The following is a 27018-nucleotide window of genomic DNA, read 5'->3' on the forward strand; positions in this document are numbered from 1 at the left end:
TATTCATGTCTAAGGTTTGGCCAATTTTCATCACCAAGCTGGACAACTGTGGATTGGTGATGGTGGGAGACTTTTTCTCTGATCGCTCACAGGAAACCAACCTAGTATTGGTGTCCCAGACAAATTAAATTGAAAATTGTTGGAAAATTTTTATCTAAAAACTTAAATACGCAAAAAGAGAGATTTCAATTTTAATCATTTATAATAAACCCAGATGAAAATTGCAGATAAAATTATTATTATAAAATTTGATTGATTTTAATCAAATGTAAAAATAAAAATTGTAAAGGTTTTTTCCTTAAAAGATTTGGAAAAAGAAGAAAAGTCTCTGTTTCATATTTTACCAGAAAAAATAAGAAAAATACCTTCAAACTTTGATTTATTTTACAAATAATAAAGACAATATACCTATTTTTATATATTAATTCAAAAATTTATTAAATTTTACAGTAAATTTTGATAAAAATATATTTTAGATATAAAGAATCTAAAGTTGAAATGATAGTTACATATTAGAAAAGGATTAAGCCTGAGTTTTTAGTTACTCTTTTAAAGCATATTTATTTTTATATAATTTTAATAGTATATTTATATATTAAGACGACAAACAAACTAATATATATTCAGTTTTTAAAACTGTGTAATTTTTTGCCAAATATTTGCAAGATAATAAAGGCAATTTGCCATTGTTTACAGAAGAGGTTGACAATTACCTTTTAAATATCTATTATTGCCCAAAAAACTTGGCGCCAAATTTAAACACTAACAAAATATCCTAATTATTCCAAATTATGAAAAATATACAGACTTTTCAACAAATTTTCTTGATTAAAATTAAACTTTGATAAAATCTAAGGGAATTTCATTGAAATTTTCACTATCTTTTATTCATATAATCTTTTTCATTTTGACCACGTGTTTTTGCTAAAAATCAGCTGATTTTTTTCCATTACCAACTAATATTTGCAATGTACCTTTAATATATCATATTTATTTGATAAATATAGAATTATTGGTATAAAATACTATTGAAAATAGATATTTATAGTTTAATAATACAATATTCAATAAAAAAAATATTTAATAAGCATAAATTTAAAGTTTATACAATAGTTATATAATAGAAAAGTTAATGGTTGCAAAATTAGTTGTTTTTACACTCAATAGGAGGCGATACCATCGCCTTGTCCATGAAAATTTTTTTAGGTGCCGAGGGTAAAATGTGTATAAAAACATAATTAATCATTATAAAAATATAACAAAAATATTTTAATTTAATATCAATATTGTTATATAGTTTAAAATAATATTTTCATGTGATTTTATTGGATATTTTGTATTTAAGCTTGTTGACACTTAGATCATGGCGTCTACATTTAGGGGAATTATTCCAAAATCAGAAAAATTTAGGGATTTGGGGGACAAGTTTTCAAAATCAGTTTGATGCTTTAAGGAAAATTTTATAATTCATGGTTACAAAAATGTAATTCCTGAAATTAATTACATTTTATAATATAACTATAAAGCATAGAAATATATATAATACTGAATTTAGATTGTGTTGATTAATGTTAGGGAGAAAATTAGCCCCTATCTTAGGGGAAGTTTCGTTTGTTTAGGGATTTATCTAAGTAATCAATATGGCAGACGGAGTGTTGATGCATCCACCTCATCATTGTTATGTCTGTACTAGTTCACAAGTTTTATCTATTTTTGTGCCTTTTAAAGTGACTTTTCTGTAAGTATTAGTGTCATAGGTTAAATCTATATAACTTTATTACTATGTTTATATATAATTGAGAGTAGCACTCAGAATTTATATGGAAAATAAGGATTTAGAGTTTTTGAACCGGCTTCTAGTGACAGTACCGTGTTTCATGCTATAGCCTACATACAAATAAACTCATTTATAATTCAAGGTTATTTTAGTATTCATACTGTGTAAAGGTCAATTAGGAAGGTCATGTTAAGGTCCATATAAAAAACTGTTACTTGAGTTATAGATTGTGTTATTTCCTTAAACCCAATTTTAGATTTTCACATATTTTTGTAGTGGCAGAGACTGGCCATCATGATTCTGTTATATGATTCAAATTCCATGATCCAGGCCATTGCTGGAAATTCATGGAATTATGTATGTAGTTTTGGCTTATAAAAAGTTAATATATCAATTTTTTTGTAACTACCAAATGTGTGTTAATGGCAGATAATTTCTTCCCTTACCTAACCTAACCTACCCCAGTATGTGAGGGTCTTACCTTAGGCAAAGACCCTTGTTATATCTTTGCTGAAGACTTTTATCTTGCCTGATGTTGAATGACTTATTAGTTATTAAAAACTCTTAATTTAACATATTTCCACCCTCAATTATATGGAATTTTTGAAGTTTTATAATTTGTTCAGCATTTTTCAAAAGCTGAGATTTTGGCATTACTCTCTGCAAGCACTTCTTGCGCCATCTACTGCCTTCGTAGATTTGAACAGAAAGTTTGCTTGGTTCAATCACTGTATTTGTTTAGAGAAGTTTGTTTGTATGTGCGTTGTTCATTCAGTATTTTGGGTGTATGTTTAAGCAGGAAAACTATATATTTATTTACCAAGGCACTTCTCCAATTTTGGGGTTAGCTGACATCTAACAATTGAAAAAAAGGGGAGGTTTCCTTCCTACGCTTCTCCCAGCCTGATGAGGGACTCAACAAAGTTTGGCTGGTACTGCTAGCAAAACTAGACACAACATACTTTTCTTAGAGTTTTCAATAACTATTGGGAAAAATCTGCCTGGCTGAGTTAAACATGATTAATATATATTTGTTCCTACAGATATAAAAAGGCAATGTTTTTTTCATAGCGTGAACTCAGCTGTCAAACTATATAATGACGTGTCGTCTGTTACTGTCTAACGGCAAGGGAAGCTCACCAATCCATACACTTAGTTTTCAGGGGCACTGCCTATTTTTATAATTTCTTGTAGATAATGGTTAGTATATCTCTTATATTAATGTCATTATTGTTCTTAAAACTCTATACAGAATTGTTCATTACTTTCCTTCCTTCCTCACTAGGCTTTTGTTCCCTATCGTGGCCCTAGGTCTTGTAGCATCCTGCGTTTCCAACTAGGGTTGTAGCTTAGCAATTAATGATAGTAAAAAAAGTTTGTGAATCTGACTGTAATGTATATTTAACCTGGTAATAGAAACTTTGTTTTGGTTTAAAGGCTCCAAATTGGATGCTGGCGTAGGAATTTTTATCTTAGAGTATCGTCTATATTTACTACCGAGCTTAATGGCATCCTGACTCCTATGGACATAAATAACCTTATAGGAAGTGGGGCCAGTTTTACAATATTTTGTGATGTAAGGAGTCTCCTACAAAATTTCAAAGGTTTTAATTCTAGTAACCCTCGAGATTTTAAGATTTTAGAGTGCTCATTATTATTGGGCTGAGAGGTATAACAATTCAATTATGCTGGGTTCTAGCAGGTATACAAATTAAGTTTTGCGGGGTACCGACAAACCTGCTCATAAATGAAGAGGCAGAGAGAGAGGTAAAGGAAGCTGCAACCGATTTGCTTTGTCGGCTACCTATTGGACACACTCGTCTGATGCACAAGGTTTATTTATGACTGGCTGAAATTAGCCAATTTGCAAACTGGTACCCCTTCCATAGAGGCTATTTTTTTACCTAATGCCCCCTGTTGTGTCCTTGAGAAATAGATGTGTTAGAGGTTCGAGGTAGGGATAGCGGTTGGCAAAGATTCTTGGGCAGATTGGAGTATCTCTCAGAGTTCTCGTAATTCTACCTTCTGAGAAAAATTGTCATAGGACATAAAACTACGCATCACTTGAGCCTGCTCGCACTTTGGTTAACCACCTGTTAACAAACATTCTCCCGTGAGTGTATACTCACCTGGATGCGCGCACTATACGTTTAGTGTGCGTTCTAAGCACTTTGAATATAGTATTCTCCTTGTTGTGCACTCTTCCGTTCGCATTCGCTATTCACCGGGTGCACGTGGTGCTGATTTTGACTATTGCTCTCCGCTTAGCATGTGAACGCCCATCTATTTTCACTCCATGTGGCTTCTCAAGGCGAGAGAACACGCACCGAGAACATATTTACCTTGAAAATACTATATTGTACATGTAGGTATGAGATACACCTACTTACATACTTACTCCCTGTGTTCTATGTCACAAAGGGGAGTTAGCACACTACCAGTAGGGATAAGGACTGTTCCATTCTCTTCCTTTCTTGCACAATGACTCCAACTTTTGGTAGAGAGAAAACAATCTGGGACCATTCTCATTGTGTGTACAGGTTACGAGATGTTAGCGGCACTAGCGCAAGGCATCCGTGTGCCCTTCAATTTTGTGTTTCGTCTTTAGGGCAAGATTCTGATTGTGTTTGCTCCTTACAAGACAAGTTTCCCTTGCTTTTCTTGATCAGCGTTTTCTCTTTGCATCGGTTATCCGCTGCTATTGCTAAAGTTACACAGTTACCCAAGTTAGTTACTGCTATCAGGAACCTTTTAAAAGATTATCACGATGGGGAACCACATTACAATCGCTTCCTGAGACGCGAAACCTGTCGGTGGAGAACCGCAAGATCTGGAACATGGATTAGAGCGTACACTCTTACCTCTGGCGTTCGTCACATTTGAATCGCCAGGGAACTCATTCACCTGATTCCATTACCAGTTTCTTCACAGCACTCCTTCCATAGAGGAGGTAGAAGGAAACAAACTCAGGATAGCAAATCTGTCAAAGAGTCTCGAGACTTGATAATATGTTTGTATCGCTTCATGGGAGGAGTAGCATAGGATTTTCAGTATGGGGTAAAAGAACGCCAAAAGAACTCCATCTCGTTTATCATGTCCGAGACTATTCGCATCCCTTGATTTTAAACCATCCAGTATGGTCGGAGGAAATTTCTCCTACCTAAGGTTGATAAGTCTCCGATTAAAGAACGGGGTTTGATATTAGCGTAGGAATAAATCTCAAATTTTAAAAGTAATTTGTAATTTTCATAATTATTCAAACCTGAGTTTTAAGGTCCATTTTCCTCTTCAACTGCAAGCCTTAAATGAAAGCCTTGAGCTTAAGATTAAAGCTTGAATCTCAAGCTTAATATGGGCCAGTAACTAAGGACATCTCATATATTGACAGCTGAAGTTCAGTCGAAGCTGTAGACATATTCTTACTAAAGAACGTTACTTTGTAAAGTTAGGGAAAATACAAATTACTTGTGATATAATTCATTCTACATTTCAAGTTTAAAAGTCTATTACGTTTTATTAAATGAAACCAGACGGGTAAAAAGACATAGAAATATACCAAAGTGTTTTATGTATATAAGAACTTTGATTGTAATCTAACAGTTTTATAGTGATAGAGTTAGGCAAATTGAACATTCGCAAATGCGAAATGTTTTTTTAGAAGGGTTTAGATCTATTGTATTATAATCTGTAAAAATAGCATTTTTTAAAATGAGGAAAAGTCTATTAGTAAGTATTCATTATTTGTTAATAGTTATCTGCATCCAGGAGTCTATAAAACCAGGCCAGAAGGGATTTTTATTCATTAATACTGTTGTGTGAGTTTTAATGCAATATTTTAATAAGTTGGTGCATTGTAAGCTAAGACTCAATAGTCGTTAGACAATTATGCTTTGTAATTTTAAAAAGCAATGTTTAAAGTTTAATAAATTTTTCCAATATGTCATTTTTATATTTACCTCCGCCACCAATCTTGGAAGGAGGTTATGTTTGTTTGTGAACAGCTTCCTGTCCACAATTTTAATCGTAGAGTAATGAAACTGGCAGGGATTAACTGTTATGTAATTGGCTGGAAATTATTAAATTTTGAAAGGTCAAGGTCAAGGTCACAGTCAAGCAAAATGTCCAATTCACGTAATCTTTCGTAAGTTTGGACATCGTTGTCAGAGAGACTTCAAACTTGGTTCACATTTGAGTGTATGAAAATCCACGCCAATTAATACGTGTTAAGGTCTAAGGTCAAGGTCGAGAAAGAAGGTGCCGCGGCAGAGGTCTACACTCTACCGAGTGCCCTTCTAGTTTTAAAAAGCAACACTAAAAAGTTTGATATAATTTTATATCTGTAGTTTTTATATTTGTTCTTATGATAACTTGATTTTTGTATGTTAGCAAAACAGTCATGTAAACTGAAGTAAATTTATTTGTGTATAAAATGTATTTGCCAAATCACTTATGGTTAACATTAGTGATTTTCCGGATTCTTTATATATATTTTTAAATCCAGGTTAAGGTGACACCAGTATACTTATTATATATCAGTAATAAATCAAAATTGCAATTGATTAGATTTGATTTTCAATTTGCAGGTGATGCACAAGGCAGGATGTGTCGAGGACTGAGCCATTGTAGGCGACCTGTAATAAGTCTCCGTTGGGAGAAGGGTCTATTTCTCTCTCTCCAAGCCTCACCCTTCGGCTCCCCCAGCGGGATAGCGCACTTTCTGTCCAAACAGTTTTTACAGCTATATAAAGGTTTGTCTCTCGGTTAATATGTATCGAAATAATCTCGCTGGATCCTTTATATCATTTGATAATCTTTGACAATTTGTCAGTCTTAAGATATAGACTATTTTATATTTTCTCATTTATATACAGTACAAAGGTCGCCTAACTTACAAACACAGTAGATCCCGAGAAACGGTTTGTAAGAAAACATTACTAGCAATGGGTTAAGAAACATGTTAATGTCTTTTTGAGAAATAGTAACTGTTATTAAAGAAGATAGATAAGGATAAATTATCTCTTTCATTACAAACTCGTCTTGCTGGTTATAACGTAACGCCAGTCTTGTTTCTTGTCCTGGTATTGTATAAAATGACCAGCAAAGGTCCCGAGGAAATTATTTTATTTGGTCGATTGATTTTAAAGTTCATTTCTCAATCAAAATATTTTCATACTTAGAAAATGCAACATGTGTTAAATGAACAACCTCTTTATTATAATTAATAAAATACTTTTATATTATGTCACAGTTCTCTTTCTTAAGAGTACTCTCGGGCACACTTCTTTCTCATTGCTCTTCCTCTTATGTTAAGTTTTTAATAGTTTATATGGGAAATATTAATTATTCCGACACAGATACAAATCTTCGCTTTTTATAATAGGGTATTACTTTCGGCGCAACTGGAAGACGAGCCATGATAATTTTAGTTTGGGATAACTACCCCATCCGGGGTGGGGTAGACTGGCTACCCCGCTCACGCACACCTCTCGTCTGAGTAACCACTTTACTGTTTGGCTTGATAGAGGACCGACATGCTGTCCTTCTCCTGCAAAGACTGGCCTTGATTATCTTTTTTTTTTTTTTTCTCCCCTGAGTGTATATATATGTATAATTGGAAATATACGTTTTTAGATACGGGTAACTTTAGTGCTGTTGACATCGTATCCAACTGCTTCCGCTGTAAGGTGGTTGTCTTTCGGCAGGTTCTCAACACTGCCGTGTGTTTGTTCATTACAGAATTAAAGTTTTCAATATTAATCTTACCCGATAATCATGTAGCTGTCAACTCCGTTGCCCGACAGAATTCTACGGAAGGGATACGCCAGCGATCACTATACAAGAAGGGGGTGTACTCACCAGCGCCACCTGTGGCCAGGTACTGCAGTACTTCTTGTTGACACCACTTCAATTTTTCCTCTGTCGTGCTTCCGGCAAGACATTCATGGATACGCTCTTAATTTTGGAGTCTTTTTCACGGTTTTTGGTGAAGTATTGCTCTAAGATTTCAGCTTTCGCTATACAGGAAACTTGTCTCTTAGCTTAGATAGCTTTTAGATTAGTTTTGATTAATGGTTAAACGATATTTTGCTTTATTTGGAATCCCCCCTTGACTGTTCTTTGATTCAAGATGTCCGACCTTTCTCAAGCTCCTCCCCAAAGACGATGTAGGACTTGTATTAGGCGTATTCCGAAGGCCTCGGTTGATCCTCACACCGTTTGTTCCGACTGTAGGGGAAAATCCTGTCAGTTGGAAGATCGATGTGAGGAATGCGCCGGACTTTCGGAACTTGATTTTGTTCGATTCCTCAAGTATACCACTAAGTTAGAGAGAGAGAGAGAGTTAGGAGGAGTTCGGCTCGCTCTTCACTTTATTCCTCACCCCATGATCCTCAACCTTTTCCTCCCCCTGTAGTGGCTACCCCCGATCCTACTATTTGTGCTCAGCCTGATATGTCTGATGTTTTACGTGCCATTCAGGCTTTAGGTGATAAAGTGGAATCGGTAGTGAGTGACCACAAGTTCCTCTTGGCAGACGTCAAGGAACTTAAGGTGAAAAGTGCGGTGGGAAGTGGTAGTGCCAGTGCTGTGCCGAGTGCTAGTGTCAGTGTTGTGCGTGAGGGTACTTCTGTGCGTGCCAGTCGTCCTCCCAGTCCGGGACCTCTTGCAAGCTCCCAAGCCCAGGGGAGAAGCAATGTCGAAGGGCAAAAGGGTTCGGCAGGCCTTGATCGGCGCACAGCAGTATCCTCGGTGGTTGCGGGCGTATCTTACAGAGATCGTCACATCCACCCTCAGACGATTGAGCCCTTATTTTCCTCGTCTGCAGAAGAATTTTCGGGGAGAAAACGCTGGACTCAGGTCTCAAGACCTCTTAAACGCAAAGTCCAGACCGCACAGCCCGGATGTAGTCATTGGGCTAGCTCTGATTCGCCGCAGTCATCAGGTGACTGCACGCCTCCTAAGAGAGGTAAGGCGAGGCCTCAACAGACCTCAACTTCTGTTAAGGCTCTGCCTCAACAGACCTCAACGTCTGTTGATCCCAAGATGGCTTTGCTGCAGTCTATGCAGTCGCAGCTTGCGGTATTGATGCGTGAGTTTCAGGCAGAGAAGGTTACACCTCCTCCTGCGAGCGCTCCTCCTCCTCTACGCAGTCCAGTCTGCCAGACGTACGAAGTTGAGGTTCCTCAAGCTTCCTCCATGCGTGAGCTACCGCGTTGGGAGTTGCCAGCTACCAGCGTTGTGCTGCAACCTCCACCTTCCTTGAGGCAGGAACCTCTTACCTCGCGGCAACCTCCTCAACAATGGGGACAGGAGTCTTATGCCTTTCAACCTCCTCTTCCTGTGAGGCAAGAGTTTCTTGCAGTAAGACCATCCTCGAGGCAGCAACCTCTTGAGGTACGACAACCTCTACCATCCTTGAGGCAGCCACCTCAGCTCTCGCAGCTGATACCTCCACTTTCCTCGAGGCGAGAACCTCAACTCTCGAGGCAAGCACCTCAAGAACCTCAACTCGTGAGACAGGAGCCTCTTTCTGCGCAGCCGCCACCTCAACTCTCGCAGCACCCACCTCAAGAACCTCAACTCGGGAGTCAGGAACCTCTTACTGCGCAGCCACCTCAACCCTTGAAGCAAGCGCAACTCTTGAGACAGGAACCTCATGCAATGAGTCAGCCACCTCAACGCATGCATCTACCTCTTTCTCCTCAGCTTGAGCAGTCTTTGCAGCCTGAAACTCAGGTTTTACTACAGTCGCCTCTCGCCACGCTTGCTCCCCAGACTCCCGCAGAGCCTCCTTCTTCCCAGCCTCATGACTTTGTCATTACCAGCCCTCATCCTCTTCAACAGAGACTTGAGGATGAATCCGCAAGTGTTTATGCACCCGCTTGTCAGGATTCTGCCGTTCAGCATACCGCTGTAACTTTACCTCTCGCTTCTCAACTCTCAGGTGATGAGGTTTCTGAAGAGTAAGCTGCGCACCTGGATGATCCCTCTTCTGACGTGGAGGAACCCAAGTCGTTACCACCCTCCATTGACTTTCGCAAGGTCCTGGCTCTTTTCAGAGAAGTTTACCCGGATCACTTTGTTTCTGCTACCCCTCGCTCTCCTCCATCAGAGTTTTCTCTAGGCATGCAAACTGTTAAGTCTGCCTACACTAAGCTCGTCTTCGCTAGATCTTCTAAGAGAGCTTTGAGAATGTTAGGGGAGTGGTTACAGTCCAAGCAGCAACTAGGGAAGACGTCATTCATGTTTCCTCCTACTAAGCTGACTTCTAAGGCGGGCGTATGGTATGCCACAGGAGAGGAACCAGGCTTGGGAATCCCTGCCTCTGCCCAGGCTGACTTCTCAAGTTTGGTTGACTCTCCACGAAGGTCGGCTATGAGGCGCTCTAAGGTCTGCTGGACCTTTTCTGACTTAGACCACTTCTTAAAGGGAGTCTTTCGCGCCTTTGAGATTTTTAATTTTCTCGACTGGTGCCTGGGGGCCTTGAGCAAGAAGACTGCCCCATCCGACAAGGACTCGGCCATGCTTATAATGTCCTGTATGGATAAAGCAATTCGCGATGGTTCCGGCGAACTTGCCTCCATGTTTGTTTCGGGAGTACTCAAGAAAAGGGAACAACTTTGCACCTTCCTTTCCACTGGTATCACCTCTTGTCAAAGGTCTCAGTTACTTTTTGCTCCGCTTTCTAAGTTCCTGTTTCCTGAGGACCTTATCAAGGAATTGTCTGCGGCCCTTATTCAGAAGGACACTCATGACCTTGTGGCCTCTTCAGCACGTAAGGCTAAGGTTGCTCCTTCGGTTCCTAGAACTTACCGCACCCCAGTGGCCGATACTCCTGCTTCAAGATTTATTCCGCCCTTTCGTGGCAGAGCCCCCAGCCGAGGAAGTACCTGTTCAGACGGTTTCAGGGTCAGGTCCAAGAAAGGTCCCAAGCCTTCGAAAGGCAAACATTGACTCTCCTCCTCTCCAGACAGCAGTAGGAGCCAGACTCAAGATCTTCTGGCAAGCTTGGGAAAGAAGAGGTGCAGACGCCCAGTCTGTCAAGTGGCTAAGGGAGGGTTACAGGATACCATTCTGCCGCAATCCCCCTCTGACCACTTCTCCCATCAACCTCTCTCCCAACTACAAGGAAAAGGAAAAGAGGCTAGCGTTACACCAAGAGGTGTCGCTCCTGTTACAGAAGGAGGCAGTGGTGATAGTCCGGGACCATCAATCCCCGGGCTTCTACAACCGTCTCTTTCTGGTGGCCAAGAAGACAGGAGGTTGGAGACCGGTGCTGGACGTCAGTGCGCTCAATGCTTATGTCACCAAGCAGACGTTCACTATGGAGACGACGAAGTCGGTCCTAGCAGCGGTCAGGCAGGAGGACTGGATGGTCTCGTTGGATCTGAAAGACGCCTACTTTCACGTTCCTATTCATCCAGACTCCCAACCTTTCCTGAGATTCGTTTTTGGAAAGGTTGTGTACCAATTCAGAGCCCTGTGTTTTGGCCTAAGCACGGCTCCTATGGTGTTTACGCGACTGATGAGGAATATTGCGAAATTCCTCCACTTGGCGGACATCAGAGCCTCCCTTTATTTAGACGACTGGCTGTTAAGAGCCCCCACAAGTCGTCGCTGTCTGGAGAGTCTCAACTGGACTTTGGACTTGATCAAGGAACTGGGTCTTTTGGTCAACTTAGAAAAGTCCCAACTTATTCCTTCCCAAACCATCGTTTACCTGGGAATGGAGATTCGGAGTCAAGCTTTTCGGGCTTTTTCTTCGGCCCCAAGAATCAGCCAAGCCCTAGAGTGCATTCTGAGCATGCTGAAGAGGAACAGATGCTCGGTGAGACAGTGGATGAGTCTAACAGGGACCCTGTCATCGTTAGCCCTGTTCACCGAGTTAGGGAGACTCAACCTCCGCCCCCTTCAATTCCATCTAGCAGCTCACTGGGACAAGAATATGACGCTCGAAGCGGTCTCTATTCCTGTTACCAAAGAGATGAAGACTACTCTCATGTGGTGGAAGACCAACATCCTTCTCAAGGAGGGTCTATCGTTAGCGGTTCAGACCCTCAACCTTCATCTCTATTCGGACGCATCAGACTCAGGCTGGGGCGCGACCTTGGACGGACAGGAATGCTCGGGAACATGGAACAAGGAACAGGAAACGCTTCACATCAACTGCAAGGAGTTGATGGCAGTTCATCTGGCTTTAATGAACTTCAAGTCCCTCCTGCTAAACAAGGTGGTGGAGGTGAACTCCGACAACACCACAGCCTTGGCATACATCTCCAAGCAGGGAGGGACCCATTCGAGGAAGCTGTACGAGATAGCAAGGGACCTCCTCATTTGGTCAAGAAATCTAAACCTCTCACTGGTAACGAGGTTCATTCAGGGCAACATGAACGTCTCGGCAGATCGCCTCAGCAGGAAAGATCAAGTCATCCCCACGGAATGGACCCTTCACAAGAGCGTGTGCAACAGACTTTGGACCTTGTGGGGTCAGCCAACGATAGATCTGTTCGCCACCTCCATGACCAAGAGGCTCCCTTTATACTGTTCCCCAGTTCCAGACCCAGCAGCAGTTCACGTGGATGCTTTTCTGCTGGATTGGTCCCATCTCGAGCTATATGCATTCCCGCCGTTCAAGATCATCAACAGAGTCATTCAGAAGTTCGTCTCTCACGAAGGGACACGGCTGACGCTGGTTGCTCCCCTTTGGCCTGCAAGAGAATGGTTCACAGAGGTACTACAATGGCTGGTCGACGTTCCCAGGACTCTCCCTCTAAGAGTGGACCTTCTACGTCAACCTCACGTAAAGAAGGTACACCCAAACCTCCACGCTCTTCGTCTGACTGCCTTCAGACTGTCGAAAGACTCGCTAGAGCTAGAGGCTTTTCGAAGGAGGCGGCCAGAGCGATTGCCAGAGCAAGGAGGATATCCACTCGTAGAGTCTATCAATCCAAGTGGGAAGTCTTCCGAGGCTGGTGCAGAGCCAATGCAGTTTCCTCTACCAATACCTCTGTAACCCAAGTCGCTGACTTCCTGTTACATCTTAGGAATGTTAGATCTCTTTCGGCTCCTACGATCAAAGGGTACAGAAGTATGTTGGCTTCAGTTCTCCGCCACAGAGGTTTGGATCTTTCCTCCAACAAGGATCTACAAGACATCCTTAAATCCTTCGAGACTTCTAAAGAACGTCGATTGTCCACTCCAGGCTGGAATCTAGACGTAGTCTTAAGGTTCCTTATGTCTCCTAGGTTTGAACCTCTCCAGTCAGCTTCGTTCAAAGACCTTACTCTCAAAACTCTTTTCCTCGTCTGCCTTGCAACAGCCAAAAGAGTTAGTGAGGTTCACGCCTTCAGCAGGAACATAGGATTCACATCCGAATCAGCAACATGTTCCTTACAGCTCGGATTTTTAGCAAAAAATGAACTTCCTTCACGTCCTTGGCCTAGATCGTTCGATATTCCTAGCCTTTCCAACATGGTGGGTAACGAGCTAGAGAGAGTTCTTTGCCCTGTCAGAGCTCTAAAATACTATCTTAAAAGGTCAAAACCTTTACGAGGACAATCAGAGGCCTTATGGTGTGCCATCAAGAAACCTTCGATGCCTATGTCCAAAAACGCAGTTTCGTATTATATAAGGCTTCTGATTAGAGAAGCTCATTCTCACATGAAGGATGAAGACCTTGCTTTGCTGAAGGTAAGGACCCACGAAGTGAGAGCTGTAGCTACTTCGATGGCCTTTAAACAGAACCGTTCTCTGCAAAGTATTATGGATGCAACCTTTTGGAGGAGCAAGTCAGTGTTTGCATCATTTTATCTCAAAGATGTCCAGTCTCTTTACGAGAACTGCTACACCCTGGGACCATTCGTAGCAGCGAGTGCAGTAGTAGGTGAGGGCTCAGCCACTACATTCCCTTAATCCCATAACCTTTTTTAACCTTTCTCTTGAATGCTTTTATTGTTGTTTTTTGGTTGTTACGGTAGGCTAGAAGCCTTCCGCATCCTAGTTGATTTGGCGGGTGGTCAATTCGTTCTTGAGAAGCGCCTAGGTTAGAGGTTGTGTAGAGGTCCTTTAGTATGGGTTGCAGCCCTTTATACTTCAGCACCTTAGGGTTGTTCAGCCTCCTAAGAGGAACGCTGCGCTCAGTAAGGAAGACGAACTTATTAAAGGCAGAGTAATGGTTCAAGTCGACTTCCTTACCAGGTACTTATAATTTCATTGTTATTTTGAATAACTGATAATATGAAATACGGGATACTTAGCTTCTTGATATACTTGCTCACTGGTTTTCACCCACCTCCCTGGGTGTGAATCAGCTACATGATTATCGGGTAAGATTAATATTGAAAAATGTTATTTTCATTAGTAAAATAAATTTTTGAATATACTTACCCGATAATCATGATTTAATTGACCCACCCTTCCTCCCCATAGAGAACCAGTGGATCGAGGAAAAATTGAAGTGGTGTCAACAAGAAGTACTGCAGTACCTGGCCACAGGTGGCGCTGGTGAGTACACTCCCTTCTTGTATAGTGATCGCTGGCGTATCCCTTCCGTAGAATTCTGTCGGGCAACGGAGTTGACAGCTACATGATTATCGGGTAAGTATATTCAAAAATTTATTTTACTAATGAAAATAACATTTTACAAGAGTTCAGCTCCCTTTCGAGGAATTATCTTAAAAGGAAGGTGACTTATTCCCCGAATAGTGTATTTTGTGCAACGAAGCATGAATTGTAATTGATAACAACTTCCTTTTTTCACAGGTAACAGTGACGTAGTACACATGTGGTAGCTCGTGAACTGCCCTCATTACGAGGTAGCATTCGCTGTCAACCTTCAACTTGATGTTCCTCCTTCGAGGGGAACTTCTCTCTCTCTCGAGCGTGAGAGAGAGAAAGTGATTTTTGTTTACACCTATGCTTTTTTCCCCATAGAGCTGGGATAAAGCTTGTCTTTGGCAATGTCCTCCTTCGGGAGGACTTCTCCCTCGTTCGCCAGAGATATTTTACGCCCATGCTATATTCCCATAGAGCTGGGAGAAAGCTTGTCGTAGGCGATCTCCTTCGGGAGAACTTCCCTCTCGTTTGGGAGAAATAACTTGTAGGAGCGTGAAAAAAGTGCGCGCACGAGCTCCCTTCGGCGCGAAAAAAGTGCGCACGAGCTCCCTTCCGACGCAAGAGCGCACGACCATTTTAGCGCGCACGATCGGATAGGAGCACACGACCATAATGGCGCGCGCACATGATCGGATTGGAGCGCATGACCACATTGGCTTGCACGCACGACCAACTTGGCGCGCACGCAATCGGTTGAAGTTCACGAACAACTCTTATGACCCTTCGGGGTCTCACAACGCCGTTCATGCTGAACCTTTGGGTTCTCGTGACCATAGCCATACTTATATGACAGAGTTTTCGGATTCTCGTTGCACGAAGTGTTCATGAGTGCACAAGAGGCTTACTCTCATGACAGAGTTTTCGAACTGACATCCCGTGAATTGTTCGCGCACGCCCATCGTCATCAAGAGCTTTACTCTTATGAATCAGCGACAGAGTTCCTGCAGGTTCTCGGCACAACATTCCTTAAGGTCATGAGAAAGGAATTCACAAATAGATTCTTAACCCCTAGGTTCTCATCCGAATCTCTGTTTCCACGATTCAGAGTTTTCTGAAAACTCTATGGTCGACTCTCCCCCCCCCTCTATGGGAGGGGTCTTCCAAAGGTGTGACTTGTTACGTCACTACACTCCCAGCTGATTATTTATATCAGCTAGTCTGGTTTCGCCAGCACCGATCCTTTCGTTTTCGAATGAACCACCGTCATCTTTCCTCCACCTTCCCACTTCGAGTGGTTTGGTTAGCAGATGGAAATGAGCGGGGAATGAAAAATTCTTTACATTGCAGTTCATTTCCCCTGGCAGGCCTTGCCTGTTTTAGACGGTAGTTTTCTCACTATTGAGAAAGCGTTCGATGGCAACCCCTTTCGGTAAGCGGTCGATGGCAATTTTGTCTGGCTTTCTTGAAGCAAACCCCCTTTTTCGGGAGACTCGTTCCTAAGAAGTTTTTTTTTTTACAAAACTTCAATGGGTGTTAAAACTTCATGAAGGCCGTAAGCCTTCCCTGAGCATGCACTCTAGCCAAGACAAAACCGCGAGGTTATTGTCTTAAATTCGGTTCTACCGTTTGATGAAGGCAGCCTCCCCCGTCATTGTACCCTGGGTATAACGACCTGCCTTTTTACACAATAGTCTTCCGAAACTTTTTATTCTATCCTTACAGGGTTATTGTTTCGAACAATTTGTCCCGAAGGAGCATTGTTAGCTCACGTTAAAGAACGATAGCAACAGCGTGGGCATCTTTTCATTACGTTACGAATGTTTCAAACCCCGCCCACGGGTAAACAGACATCCGTTTCTGTGTAATGAACCCTGGCTAGCCCCTCACATACAGAGGAGGGGTAAACCAAAGGGGAAATGATCGCCTCTGTAACTATATTTTGTTTGAGAACATATTCGCTCTCATTCAAGAAAATATTAGTTAGTCTACGATCAAAATTCTTTCTTGCAATAATGTTGCGATTCATCGCATATACAGTATTCCCGCAACCGGATTCGTTGCAAGCGTTTCCTGGAGGCAGAGAATACGCATGCGCTAGCGCAAATGGACTATATGCGTGCAAACGATCTTTCTGCCAATAAGAGCTATATACATCTTCCAGTTAGAACTCCATTCTATTAAGTTGTATATTTATATCCCGTGCTGAAACCAGGTTATTCAGTACATTACTTGGCTACTTTCCTGTAACCAGACATACGGCATTTACATTCTGCCTTCTTATAGGCATTTTTTCCTTTCTCCCGATCGGAAGTCTTAGTCTCCTACAATGGCTATAGCTGGAAACTTCTCATAAGCATATCTGTTCCCTAGTAGGGAACATCTAATATAAATGCTAGTTTACCAGTCGGAGACGGAGAAGTACGAACGTTTTTTTTTGTCCTTAGAACGGGAAACCTCCGTTACAAATGTTTCCAACTCCAACTGAGTTCCGGACATGACTTTTAAGTCAAACTACGCATGTATGCTTGTCATGCGCACAGTTGGGTGTTACTACTCCGTAGTAGACTTATGCTCTTGACCCACCCAACAATAGATTGAAGATATGTCTCAATCTCCTCTAGGGTTTGGTTGGATGTGTTTGGTGATTACCCTACAGTCTCTTGTCCGGAAAGCGATCCCTATGGAGATTCGCTATCATAACATAAGCTGTACTGATTAACTGGTTTACCGTTTGGTATTGGTCTTATTCGGCCAACCACACTGGATTAATGGCAGTTGGAGGAAGAATAGGCTGTTCCCCTTCGTTGCAAGAACGTGCAATTAGTTACACGTCTCAACATCACCTCAAGGTGTGTTTATTGCTATGCACTCACCGCTGGACAATCCGCGGTTGATGGGTGGCAGACAAGAGCTTCTGCAAAGAGGCCTGGCTTCTCGTCTTCCCTCTGAACCTGATGCTCTCTGTAATGCATCAAAAGAGAGAGGGCGGCCGGGGTCATATGCCATATCATTCCATCCTCGTCTGTTGGCCCGATTCAGAAAGGTACCAGCATTCACCTCTCTTAGAGAACCATCTAGCAGTACGAAGCCTCAGATGGACAGAGGACAACTTGTTTCCCCCATCTGCTCGCGTCATTCCTGGTATAGGAATGTGCTTGCAAAACCACTGAGATAGTGGGCTCCTAGTGTCTTCGAATCATCTTGTATCCAACAAAGTCTTAACTTTGTTGGGTCCCCGACTGGGGTTATGCTCGCAGCGGCTCTGATCTTCAGGCTCCCACTCGACCGTTCCCCAGGACCTCAAACAAGATGTATTCCAAGATCAATGGGGCAGCCTAGAGGTGTACCTTGTTTCCCCCCCCCCCATTCGGTCTGGTGAAAAAGTCCTCAGCCCAGTCAGGATAAGCAGGATCTTATCAATGACTCCAATAGCTTCGCTATGGCATCACGCAGAATGGTTCCCAGACCTTTTGCAGCCCCTGACGGAGTTCTGAGGGATCTTCCTGCACGGCACGATCTTCCAAGCAGCCACCACATGCTAACGCTTTCCTGAGCTGTAGCTCTCCTTCGACTTCTCGCCTGGGACGATCCTACACCACCCCTCTCAGAGAGGCCTTTTGCAACAGGTTACGGAAAAGATGTCTTGGCACCTCGGACACTTTTCAGCGTCGGTCTTCCAGGCGAAGTGTTCGGTCCTTTGTGACTGATGTCTGGAAGGGGATTCTCTCCCATCGGTGCCTTTGCTTATGCAAGTTTGAGATAACTTGTCCCCCGTCGGATCTCAACCTCCTCCTGGGAACGCGGTTTGGATCCTTCAGTCTCTGAAGGCCCCTCTCTATGAACCTTAGGCCCAGCAGCAGATCGCTTCCTTTCACGGAAGACGCCCTTTTTATTTACCTGGGCTTTTGACCAAGAGAGTTAGTGTGTTGTATGATCCAACCTCTGATGTTTCCTACCCTAGGAGACGGGGAGAAGTAATCCTCAGCGGTGTCCCAGAGTGGATTGCCAAGACTCAAATTTGAGTGTGCTGTACCCTAGGTGCTGCCCATTTCGAATATAGAGTCTTCGTTCGGTAACCGTAAATCCATCAACTGGGGTTTTACCGAGTGAGGAGTCTGTGGGGTTACCTTAAAAGAATGATACCAGCTCGCCCCCATGTGTCTGCACTGTTGACCAGCACGGGGAAGGTCAAGGGGAGGACCTCAATGTTTTCCTTCTCCTCTGGGATCGGAAGGCAATTGAGGTTACTCTTAATCTAGACCCTCCTCCATCCTAAGACCCAGAGCTCGTAACGTCACTGGCGTTACCACGTCCCTGGCGTTCAAGAAACTACTGTGGTGTAGATACTTTCAAGTGGGCATGTGGAAGCGTCAGTCGACCTTCACGACCCACTACCTGCAAAGACGTAACCCACAAGAACATGGAGACCTTTTCCATTGGTCCAGTGGTGGTCGCACAACAAATGATTTAAACACCTCAGGCTCCTTGATGGACAAGTAGCAGAGGATTGAGGGCTGAGGTTACCCAAATTAGTCTGGGGTGAATGCGTAAGAATGCCTGGCTCCTTTCTTCCTTTCACCTTCTCCCCTCTGGTGAAAACAGCTCCGCAAGCCTCAGCATAAATGACCTCGCCTTGCTGCAGGTAAGACCCATTTCCCTTGTGCCTCCTAAGTATAGAAGAATACTTTGTTACATCCCCAATACCTTTTAGAGGGAGGGTATTGGGTAAGTCTATAAGAACAATAGGTGTTGTACTCGAGTTCCTATGTTAAAGACAAGCCACACTGTTAGTTCCACTCACACACAAGCTTCTGCAGGCCGCTATCAGTGCATTACCTCATATCGGCACTTGATTTTAGCGAGGGTAGGGTCCCTTCTACTTTCGATCAATAGAGAGGCCCCCGGGTCGTGACCAAGGCCAGTTGGTGAGGACTTCCTCCCTCCTAAGAGTAAGTCACCCTATTATAAATAGCGAAGGTTTGTATCTGTGTCAGAACAAATATCAAATTTGGAAATCATTTTTATTTTTCCTAACATACAAAGCTGGAGCTATTTATACAAATTGGCCTGCCACCCTGTCCCCGAGAAGTCCTGCCATAAAGCAAAGTAGTTATTCAGCCGACAGGTGTGCGTGAGCGGTGTAGCCACCCTACCCCAACCCCCACTCGCTAACTAGCGGATGGGGTAGTTATCCCCCACTCCAATTATCATGGTTAGTCTTTCAGCTACGCCGAAAGTAATACCCTTTTATTAGTAGCTCCTGGTCTGTATGTTAGGAAAAATACTAATTATTTCCAAATTTGATATTTTTAATGTTACTGTTCTTAGAATATTTAATTTTTCCTTGTTTCTTTTCCTCATTGGGCTATTGTCTGTTGGAGCCCCTGGGCTAAAGCATCCTGCTTTTCCAACAGACACGTTGAAAAGAGTAACGGAGAGAGTGAAATGGCCCTCTGTGACTAATGTTTTGCAAGTTATTCAAAGGTCTTACATTGAATCTGCATTTGTTATTTATTATAAAATATTATGGCATCGTGTTTAGTAAATCTTGTCCAGATAATAATAAGTTCTTCTTAAGGGAAACATGACGATGATCTCCTTATTCGTTAGACACGTAGGTTTCTACTGTCTAATGTCCATTGTTTTTGGTTGGCGTGATATTCATACACTGAGTTAGTGGACATATTATAAATTCCTTCTTTATAAAATACATTTAAAATAAATTTAACATTTTCTATATTACAATCCCAGGTTCATATATCCTTCTCGCCACATAAATATTGATTCTAATTTCATTGTAGAGAGAGAGAGAGAGAGAGAGAGAGAGAGAGAGAGAGGGAGAGAAGTATCGGGTGGAAATCTCCAGGGAAATTTGAATATGATTTTGTTTCCGTTTTGTCTCAAAAATGTGTTATTTAATAAAATCAATCTATCATTTGGTATAAAATACTCTTGCAGTTTATTATATAAGTTATTAATACTTAAAATATATTAAGATACATTTTATGATTAAAGAACTAACATAGGATTTTAGTGTTTTAGAAAAGATATACTGTATAAATGTACATTAATAATTTGCAGAATATCACTGATGGTTTATTTAAAAACTTCTATTTCATAGTTTCATTTTAACCAGAGTAATTTTATTTGTAATATACAAAATATATAAATGTTTGAATCTGAAGAATTTTTCGAGTCTGCCATTTTGAGAGAGTAGAAGAAAGAACTAATGTATGGAATAATCAAAATTATTTCTCTTGTTTTGTATGGGCAAGAAGAGCTAAATTTAAGTGCCCTATTCATAGTAAACAGTAAAATGACCTGTACTACTTAAGTAATGCCGTACTTATTTGAATTATTACTTAACAAAGCAAGCTGTTCTTCCTCCTATCAGACCAATGATGAATATTGTAAATATTTTATTTATCTTTAATCAAAGGTTGAGACCATTTGATAACTTTTCTCTTTTATTGCAGAGAATCTTCCTTCAGTAATTGGTGCGATAGAGAGAATCTATAGCAAGAATTCAAGAAGGCTTTGCAAGTGCCTAAGTCAGTAAATGTGATGATATGGTCTTACGAAGCCCTCAGTCAACTCAAAGAGTCTTAAGAATCCCCCAATGGACTCCAGGAGTCTTATGAAGCCCTCAGCCTACTCCAAGAGTCTAAAGAATCCCCCAATGGACTCCAGGATTCTTACGAAGCTCTCGGCCGACTCAAGAAAGCCATCAAAAGTTGCAAAACAGATGGAAATCATGACTGGCCTCACCGCTGCCAAACAATTTTATTTGTCACTCGGGTAGATTATATAAAAAATGTCGGCACCAAAGGTATTGGGTTTTATCACAAGCTTTAATTAATTTTAATTTATTTAATCTTTTTAATTGCTTCTTATTCATATTTGGATATTATGCAGAATTGGTGTGATTTGTTTTATAGTTTCGAATGATGACAAAAGGTGAGAGTGTACGGGAATGGTTGATTAATTTGTATCTTATAGTTGAGTGGCCTTTGATGCCGTAGTGCTTTCCTCAAGCCCTAAATTCTATAATCCAATCCAACTGGTTAAATCCTCGGTAGTTAGAATTCTTTGATATGGTTGTCTAGTTCTTAAAGATAATTGAGAAGTCCTTCTTTGAAACCCGTAGGTTCTTGTGAAGTCTGGGATGTTGGTAATGTCAAGAATTCTTGTCAGATTTTAACCCATCCATTTGATTTAAGAATGAGATTTGCCTCAGTTTCTTTCCATGCCTTTCTGTGGGAGAGAAGAATTCACATCTTTCTGCTTATTGTCAAAATAAGAAACTCTTCCCAAAAGACGATAAGTGTCCAAGGACCTTTATCATTCACGGAGAAGTAAATTCCTAATTGCTCAACTCAGAATATTTCCCTTCCAGTTTCATCTTAAACAGGATGGGAGCAGATCTTGGTGCCAAAATCAGTTCCTGTCTCATTCCATCCCTCGAAAATCATTTGCAACTTCTTCATTCTTGGGCTTTTCATTAGTTGACTTCAGTGAGGAAATCTCAAGGTTCTGAATCTGTCTGGTAAAATGGGAGCTACTTTGGAGGTAAATCGTGTACAGTATAGATAATTGCTCGATTGTAGGGTTACAAACGCTCTAAAATGTCCTAGTTACTCCTTGTTCAAGGCATTAGTTTTGTCGGGTTATCTAGTGAAAGATAACGTCATTGCTGTACACTCTTGACAACACGTCTTTGGTATAAACAATGTCGGGAAATGGAGGCACAAGGGCAAGAATTTTTTCCCAAACTAGAAATTTTATTTTCAACGAGATAAATATCTCATTTCATTCTGGGAAATCGATGTCTTAGCAGGTTGATAATAACCCAATGGTTTTCTTGTTCTTAAGTGTGTGTGTGCATCAGGAAAGTTTAGGTAAAACGAGAGATCGACATAAGTTTGCAATCTCAATAAGGTCTTCCGCACAAGATCGACAAGACTGAACATTGGGTGCCATTTTACAAGATTGCTCGAAACATCACGTGTTTCCACCTCTGTTGGATGTTGTAGTCTTCATCAATTTGGGAATGGTTTTTAGAGAAAGTTTGCTCTCTCTGTCAGTGTTTCGTATACTTAGCAAGGAAAACGATTGTTACTAAATGGGAAATCCTCTCGCACTAAATTTCCACATTGGCTTTTTTCAGGTATAGAAATGGGTCCTCTGTTGAAAGAATTCAATTCAATCTTGTGTTGATATCTTGTTTTCTTCCATCTAACTTTAAGACCTTGATTTCATAAGATGCAGAAGTTGGTGTTTATTAAGCAAAGAGTATTCAGTTCGTAGACCCTACTTGATATGAATCCAATCTTGGCTGCCGTTCATGGTTTTGCACTTTCTGTCCATCCTCTTCTAGCTTTGACTTCACAGTTTAACTGAAAGGTTTTCCCCAGCTGTGCTCTGTTGGCAAATGGTCTCCCAGCACCCAACACCTGCCTTATATAACCAAAGTTCAAGATATGTATTGTTGAATCGGTCACCATTTAGTGTCTCGGTTTTTGTAAGACTTAAAAAAAAAGGTTATTTTTTGTAACTGTTTGACCCCTTCCTTAGGTAGATCTCTTAAGAGTTTAACTATTCTCAATGTTCTGTCTGGTTTCTTGGTAACAAGATCTCATATTTCCTGAACTTCTTACTTCTGTATATTACTGTAGCACAAAAGACGATGGCACAATGATTGTGAATCATCTTGAGTGTCTTATTTCTTGGCTTTTTATTGTACTTCATCTCAATTTAATTTTGTCTTTTGAGTAGGAGAAAATCTTGAGAGATATTTGGACTTGAGAAGTGACTCTAACTATATATTTAAATTATGATAGTAACTTAGTATTTGGTTCTTTATTATGATCAAAATATGTGAAAATTGTAATTTTCAATATTAAACTTACCCGATAATCATGTAGCTGTCAACTCCGTTGCCCGACAGAATTCTATGGAGGGATACGCCAGCTATCACAATACTAGAAGGGGGTGTACTTACCAGCGCCACCTGTGGCCAGGTACTCAAGTACTTCTTGTTGACACCTCCTCAATTATTCCTCTGTCGTGCTTCCGGCAACACGTTCTGGGATACGCTTATGTTCTTGGAGTATTTTCACGACTTTGGTGAAGTATTTCTCTTTGATTTCGGCTGTCGCTTTACTGGAAACTTCTATATTAGCTTAGTTAGCTTTTGGAATTAATTTGATTAATTATGGTGACGAAGAGAGTATGAACTCTCTTTCACCTTTTATGGCCGACCCTTCCCTTAGACGGAAGTGTTGGTGTCTAAGAGAGTATAGACTCTCCTTCTTAATTTTGCTTAACAAAAGTTATAGATTTATTTTATATCTCTCCGCCTCTTATAGGCCTCTTCGATTAACTTCCTTTTTTTTATAAACTTATTAAAATTAATTTTTATATTTGTTTATATTCGACCTTCCTAATAGTAGGCGGTCTTTTCTTGGTACCGAAGTTAATTAACATTGAGCCCGTCATTTCGGTTTTACCTGTTAACATATTATGCTATTTTAATGTCTTTGAAAGAATTTCTTTGATAGTCTAGTACTGTTTTCAAAGTTGAACTAACGTTTTGTTTTGTCTCTGCAGTTGTTGACGTTCAGAACGTTCAACTTGCACTCTATCGTTACGATAGAGAAAGAATTTTCACGGTTTCACATTGCAGTAAGAGTAACCGTGTCTAGCGTTTTGTTCATTCTTTCTTAACTTAATGGTTTTAATCCTAATAAAGGAACTTTTCATTTTGGGAAATATTTCAGTTTTTTCCTTTAACAATAATATGTTTTAACGATATATATGATTGGGCTCTTCTTTCAGGTTCTAAGTCAAGAGAGAGAGAGAGAGAGAGAGAGAGAGAGAGAGAGAGATAGAGACGGAGGGAGAAAGAGGAGGATAAACGTTTCATTCAAGCCTGCCAGGCGTACGAGTAACGTTGTTATCGTTTTTGCTCTTCTCCCTAGTCTCTTTAGGGGAAGAAAGTAAACGTTTCTAGAGTGATCTAGTGTTTAGTCTCTTTCCAGCCACTGAATTATTTATCTTTCATTAGATTTTTCTGTTACATTGTAATTCTGTTTTCGCAATTACTAACTTTTGAGAAAGGATAGAATTGCGTGTTTCAGGTACAAACCACTTAAAGTTTCGAGTTCAGTGAAATAAGTGCAAACAGAAAATCAAAGTGATAAGTGATTAGCGCAAAGTGTGTCAGTGTTGTGCGTGAGGGTACTTCTGTGCGCGCCAGTCGTTCTCCCAGTCCGGGACCTCTTGCAAGCTCCCAAGCCCAGGGGAGAAGCAATGTCGAAGGACAAAAGGGTTCAGCAGGCCTTGATCGGCGCACAGAAGTATCCTCGGTGGTTGTGGGCGTGTCTTACCGAGACCGTCACTCCCACCCGCAGACGATTGAGCCCTTATTTTGCTCGTCTGCAGAAGAAATTTAGGGGAGAAAACGCTGGTCTCAGGTCTCAAGACCTCTTAAACATAAAGTCCAGACCTATGCCAGACGTACGAAGTTAGAGTTCAACAACCCGGATGCAGTCATTGGGTTAGCTCTGACTCTCCTCAGTCATCAGTTGAATGCACTCCGCCTAAGAGGAGTAAGGTTCTGCCGCAACAGATCTCTGCTGTTAAGGCTTTACCTCAGCAGACCTTAGTGTCTGCCGACCCCAAGTTGACTCTACTGCAGTCCATGCAGTCACAACTTTCGGTCTTGATGAGTGAGTGTCGGGCTGAGAGTGTTGCGCCTCCGCCTCCGCCTACACTCCCTCCGCCTGCGCTCGCTCCGCCTGCGCTCGCTCCGCCTGATCGCAGTACCACCTGCCAGGCGTACGATGTTGAGCCACGTTCTGAGTTGGCTGTTCCCAGTGGTGCTCAGCCTCCGCCTTCTTTAAGGCAACCTTTACATGGGATCAGGAGGATTATACCTCTCTTCCTCCGCCTCCACTTGCTGCTCCACCAGTGATGCAACACTCGGTTGAGGTACAACAACCTCTCCCGTCCTTGAGTCAGTCTCCTCAGCTCTCGCTGCAGCGAGCTCAACCCTCCACAAGGCAAGCACCACTACACCTTAGCCTTGCGCCTCAGGAGCCTCAGCTTGCGAGACATTTACCTTGTTCTGCGCAGCCTCTACCTCATCGCGCTCCGCTCACACCACAGGAACAGGAACTTGCTACTCCGCTTCCGCCAACCGCTCAGCAAGCGCAACCCTTGGGTTCAGCCACTCATGCCAGGAGTCAGCCTCCTCCACCCATGCGCCTACCTTCTGCTACTTCCTTTGATCAGCCTTTGCAGACTGAGCCTCAGGTGTTCCCTCAACAGAGTCTTGAAGAAGAAACCACAACTATTGTTGTTCCAGCTCGTTCTGACTCTGCTGTTCAGCATACCTTACCTCCATTTTCAAACCTTATGATAATGGAGGTTATTTGTATTACTTATAAAAATATATTTGTATTCCTTGCAATATATTTTTAACAATATCGCAGAATATGGCAAAAAATATGAATCATGAGTTATGAATGTAAGGTAAATATTATGTTGATATTTAAACCCATGCAAGCATGCATAAAGCACTCTAGCACTGGTCATGGAATTTCTGAGAAATGTTAAACGCCATGCACACGCTCTGCTTACCTTACAGCATGCTCTACATACAGCATGCTCTGCTTACAGCATGCTCTGCATACTACATGCTCTGCATACAGCATGCTCTGCATTCAGCATGCTCTGCATACAACATGCTCTACATACAGCATGCTCTGCATACAACATGCTCTGCATACAGCATGCTCTGCATTCAGCATGCTCTGCATACAACATGCTCTGCATACAGCATGCTCTGCATTCAGCATGCTCTGCATACAACATGCTCTACATTCAGCATGCTCTGCATACAGCATACTCTGCATACAACATGCTCTGCATACCTTACCGCATGCTTCTCAGTCACACATCTTTGGTTGTTGCCAACTCACTAGACTGTCAAGCAGTTTCATAACGTTGCCTTCTAGTCTGCTGCTTTTGCACCAGTGAACCCTCACTGAGAGAACTTAGCTTTTCTAGGATATGGTCCCTGTAGATGAGAAAGTTCTTTTCTCCCTCCTTCTGATATTCCCTTGAGGACTCTGTCATTTGGAGGGAGCCTTTAGCTGCATAGCCTCCTATGGACTTTTATTTAAGCGTAACATGCTTCCAGGGAAGGTATTGGTTCCACTTCAGTCGCTAATCCCGTCTGTTACCACACCTGCTCCCATAGACCTTGAGCTGTGTTGCAAGACATGCAGTCCAAGCTTAGTCCTTGTTAGAGGATTTTTTGTTTACGGAGTCAATGTGTCACGGGGAAGACGTTCAACAACCAACAGAAGTGACTTGTTGTGACGCAGTGCGGCAACCTCAGCAACCCGATAAGGAGTTGTCTGTACGACCCAGACAGTCTAGACAGATTCGGGTTGTCACTGTACTTCCTCGCTTGCCCATGATTGACAGTTCACAGACTGTGCAGCAGTACCATGATCTTGTGTCCGGCTCCGTCAGACGACTGGCTTTTAAGAGCTCCCACAAGTCGTCGCTGTCTGGAGATTTTCAAATGGACTATGGATCTGACCAAGGAACTGGGCCTCCTGGTCAATTTTGAGGAGTCTCAGCTCGTTCCATCCCAGACCATTGTCTCCTTGGGTATG

This window comes from Palaemon carinicauda, chromosome 43 (assembly GCF_036898095.1).
Source record: "Palaemon carinicauda isolate YSFRI2023 chromosome 43, ASM3689809v2, whole genome shotgun sequence".
Taxonomy (NCBI): Eukaryota; Metazoa; Arthropoda; class Malacostraca; order Decapoda; family Palaemonidae; genus Palaemon; species Palaemon carinicauda.